This window comes from Mirounga leonina, unplaced genomic scaffold (assembly GCF_011800145.1).
Source record: "Mirounga leonina isolate KUSES-001 unplaced genomic scaffold, KU_Mleo_1.0 Mir_94, whole genome shotgun sequence".
Lineage (NCBI taxonomy): Eukaryota > Metazoa > Chordata > Mammalia > Carnivora > Phocidae > Mirounga > Mirounga leonina.
The window spans coordinates 50,603,721-50,608,785 of record NW_023270855.1 but is presented as its reverse complement, the minus strand read 5'-3'; positions in this window follow the sequence as shown (position 1 = coordinate 50,608,785).

Genomic DNA, 5,065 nt, shown 5'->3' with positions numbered 1-5,065 from the left:
ACAGAGTGCAAATGCTTATGTCAGACAGATTTTACCAGTGCAATTGTTGTCTAAGTAGGGAGACATTCCTGGTGCATCCTACTCTGCCATCTTCCCAGTATCCTCTGCTTTTCTTATACTAATCAATTACATCAGGTCTCTTCCCTAATGTGAGCTCCTCCAAGAGTGTCTGTCCTCCTACCTCAATTATTCCTACTACTTTCCAAGTGTGGATTTTTTTCATCACACTTTTCAGAATTAAGGAAATCAAGGTTCACAGGGTTTATTGCCTTCTTAAGAAGTTACAAAAAATTGGGGCGCCTGGGTGGCTCAGTCGTTGGGTGTCTGCCTTCGGCTCAGGTCATGGTCCCAGGGTCCTGGGATTGAGCCCCGCATCGGGCTCCCTGCTCTGTGGGAGGCCAGCTTCTCCCTCTCCCACTCCCCCTGCTTGTGTTCCCTCTCTCACTGTGTCTCTCTCTGTCAAATAAATAAAATCTTTAAAAAAAAAAAAAAGAAGTTACAAAAAATTAAACCATGTAGATGGGATTAAGTTTAACAGTGTTACTTTTACTTCTATTAACTGTATTATCTTATATAAAAAGTCCTCCAGGAGACTGCTTTAAACCATTTTCCAGAAATGGAAAGGCAGTGGTGCTCCCTTTTGTGGTGAGGGCAGCATTAATATCCACACACTGTTATAGCAGATGATAGTCAGTTTAAAATATTCTCTGTGTGGCCTCAATGAGCAGGTGGTGTTACAGGTTAGGGAGAACAGAAGCAAATAAAATGGCTGTGGCACTTACCCAAGACATTACAATCTATCTTGGAAGACCATTTCAAATTAATAATTTAAATTGAGGAAGGGGCATTTGGCTGGCTCAGTCAGTAGAGCATGTGACTCTTGATCTGGGGATCAAGAGTTCAAGCCCCACGTTGGGCATAAAGCTTACTATAAACAAACAAACAAATAAAATTAAGGGAAATCAGAGAGGCAGAGGTGGATTCAACCTGGAGCCAATCAGATTGCTTGAAAGAGAAAGCTATTTATGCGATGGTTAGGACTTAGCTACAGAAATGATTGGATGGATCAGTGGGGGTGAGAGTGGGGTTTAGAGAGAGTTTCAAATTGGTAAATTGGACATGTGTATCCTCAGGCATGGAGCACCTGGTGACAACCACGAACTGATGAAGGTCGGACAGCTCTGAAGCAGAGATAAAAGTTCAGATTTGATTAGTTGTTTTACATAGCAATTTGTTAATGTGAAAATGATAGTGTATGGGCATCTTTGTAGTCTCAAAGAAATAGTTATTTGCCAGTATTTTTATCCATAAACAGTACCTTAGAATTTTTCTTCTCTACCATATGCAAAAATATGTTTATGATGTTTCGATACATGTATATATTGTAAAATAATGGCCACAATCAAGCTAATTAACATACGCATCACCTCACACAGTTACCGTTTCTTATGTGTGATGAGAACATTTAAGATCTACTCTCTTGGGGCGCCTAGGTGGCTCAGATGGTTAAGCGTCTGCCTTTGGCTCAGGTCATGATCCCAGAGTCCTGGGATCAAGTCCCACATCGGACTCCCTGCTCCTTGGGAGCCTGCTTCTCCCCCTCTGCCTCTCTCTCTCTCTCTCTGTGTCTCTCATGAATAAATAAATCTTAAAAAAAAAAATCAAAAGTTAAAAAAAAAAAAGAAAGATTTACTCTCTTAGCAAATTTTAAGTATACAATTCAATATTATTAACTATATCTCCAGAACTTATTCATCCTGCATAACAGAAACTTGTTACCACCCTTTGACTAGCATCTCGCCATTTCCCCATCCTTCAACCTTTGGTAACTATCATCTTACTCTCTGCTTCTGTGAATTTGACGTTGTTAGATTCCACATATAAGTAAGATCATGCAGTGACACCTGGGTGGCTCAGTCGGTTGAGTGCATCCAACTCTTGATTTTGGCTCAGGTCATGATCTCAGAGTTGTGAGATTGAGCTCCACACCCAGGGTGGAGCCTGCTTGGAATTCTTTCTCTCCCTCTCTCTCTGCCCCTGCCTGCCCCCGCCCCCACTCTCTCTCTCTCAAAAAATAAATGAGATCATGCAGTATTTGTATTTCTATGTCTGGCTTATTTCACTTAGCTAATGTCCTCTCGGTTCATCCATATTGTTGCAAATGGCAGGATTTCCTTCTTTTTAAAGGAAGAACTATATTCTAGTGTGTGTCTATATCTATAGGCATATAATATTTTCTTCATTCATCTGTTGAGACACTTAAGTTGTTTCAATATCTTGACTATTGAAAATAATGCTGCAATAAACATGGGAGTGCAGATAGGTCTTTGAGATACTAAAGTGGTGTTGCTGGATCAAATGGTAGTTTTATTTTTAATTTTTTGAGGAACCTCTATGCCATTTTCCATTATGGTTCTACCAATTTACATTCCCAACAGTGTACAGAGGTACTCTTTTCTCCACATCCTTGCCAACTCTTGATCTTTTGTCTTGTCACAATTAGCCATGTGAGATGGTATCTCATTGTGGTTTTGATTTGCATTTCTCTGATGATTAGTGATGTTGAACATCTTTCCATAGACTTATTGGCCATTTGTATGTTGTTGTTCTTATTTTGAGAAATGTCTATTCAGATCCTTTGCCTACTGTTTTTTGTTGGTTTTGCTATTGAGTTGAGTTCCTTTTATTTTTTAGATGTTAACTCCTTATTGGTTTGCAAATATTTTCTCCTATTCTTTAGTTTATCTCTTCACTCTGCTGATTGTTTTGTTGTGCAGAAGATTTTATTTTTTAAAGATTTTATTTATTTATTTGAGAGAGAGAGAGCATGAGAGGGAGGAGGATCAGAGGGAGAAGCAGACTCCCTGCCGAGCAGGGCGCCCGATGCGGGACTCCAGGATCATGACCTGAGCCGAAGGCAGTCGCCCAACCAACTGAGCCACCCAGGCGCCCCTTAAGTTGATTTTTTAAAAAAGATTTTATTTACTTTTTTGACAGAGAGAGAGAGCACAAGCAAGGGGGAGCAGCAGGCAGAGGGAGAAGCAGGCTCCCCACTGTGCAAGGAGCCTGATGTGGGACAGCTCATGACCTGAGCTGAAGGAAAATGTTTAATTGACTGAGCCACCCAGGCATCCCTTAAGTTGATTTTTGTATATGGTGTGAGACAGGGATCCAAGTTCATTCTTCTGTACATGGGTATCCAGTTTTCCTGACACTGTTTATTGACGAGACTTTCCCTGTGTCTGTTCTTGGCATCCTTGTAGAAGATCCGTTGACTGTAAATGTTTAGATCTGTTTCTGGGCTCTCTGTTCTATTCCATTGGTCTATATGGCTATTTTTATTCCAGTACAATACTGTTTTGATTATTATAGCTTTGTAGTACATTTTGAAGTCAGGCAGTATGATTCCTCCAGCTTTTTTCTTTTTATTCAAGATTGCTTTGGTTAGTCTGGGTCTTTTGTGGTTCCATCTGAATTTTAGGAATTTTTTTTTTTCAATTTCTGTAAAGAATGACATTGCCCACTTCTTCTAGATTATCTGACTTGTTGGCATTTAATCGTACATAAAAGTCTATTATGATCCTTTTTATTTTTGAAGCCTCATTACAATGTTTCCTCTTTCTGGGTTTATTGGAGTCTCTCTCTCTCCCTTTTTTTTTTTTTTAGTCTAGCTAAGGGTTTGTTGATTTTACTTTTTAAAAAACCCAACTCTTAGATTTGATTTTTTTCTTTCTTTCTTTCTTTCTTTATTCATTTGTCAGAGAAAGAGAGAGAGAGCATGAGCACAAGCAGGGGGAGTGACAGGCAGAGGGAAAGGCAGGCTTCCCCCGCAGAGCAGGGAGCCCGATGTGGGGCTCGATCCCAGGACCCTGAGATCATGACCTGAGCCGAAGGCAGACGCTTAACGACTGAGCCACCCAGGCGCCCCTGTTGATTTTTTTTCTACTGTTTCTCTACTCTCTATTTCATTTGTTTCTGCTCTAATCTTTATTATTATTTCCTTCCTTTTGATAACTTTGGGCTTAGTTTGTTCTTTTTATAGTTTCTTGAGGTATAAAGTTAGATTGTTTGAGATCTTTCTTCTTTTTTAGTGTTGGTGTTTATTGCTATAAAATTCCCTCTTAGAACTGCTTCTGCTGCATCACAAGTTTTTTTTTTTTTTTAAGATTTTATTTATTTATTTGACAGAGAGACAGTGAGAGAGGAAACACAAGCAGGGGCAGAGGCAGAGGGAGAAGCAGGCTTCCCACTGAGCAGGGAGCCCTATGCGGGGCTCAATCCCAGAGTCCTGGGATCATGACCTGAGCCGAAGGCAGACGCTCAACGACTGAGCCACCCAGGCGCCCCTCATCACATGAGTTTTGTTAGGTTGTATTTTTATTTTTATTTGTCTTGAGATATTTAGAAAAATCCCTTTTTGATTTCCTCTTTGAACCAATGGTTGTTCAAGAGTGTTGTGACTAGTTTCCTCATATTTGTGAATTTTCTTGCTGTTAATTCATTTCTAGTTTCATCACATCTCATACTGTGTGAAAGGATACTTGGGATGATTTTTACCTTCTTAGATGTACTAAGTCTTGTTTTGTGACCTAACCTGTGATCCTGTGATCTATCCTGGAGAATGTTCTGTGAGTATTTGAGAAGAATGTGTATTCTTCTGCTTTGGGTGGAAAGTTCTCTCTCTCTCTCTCTGTGTATAATCTGTTAGTTCCATTTGATATATAGCATAGTTCAAGGTAGCTGTTTCTTTATTGATATTCTGTTTGGATGTTCTGTCCATTAATGAAAGCAGGTTATCGAAGTCTCATACTATCGAAGTCTCATACTATTATGATATTATGATCATACTATTATGATATTGTCAATTTCTCCCTTCACATGTAAATACTTGCCTTAGGTACTTAGATGTATTTATGTGGTGGGTGCACATATAAAATTGTTATATCTTCCTGTTCAATTCACTTTTTTAACTTTATATGGTGACCTTCATCTATTTATCATGAAGCAGAGTTCTGCCTCTTTTGGATTAATACGTTAATATTACCATTAATATATCATTCATATT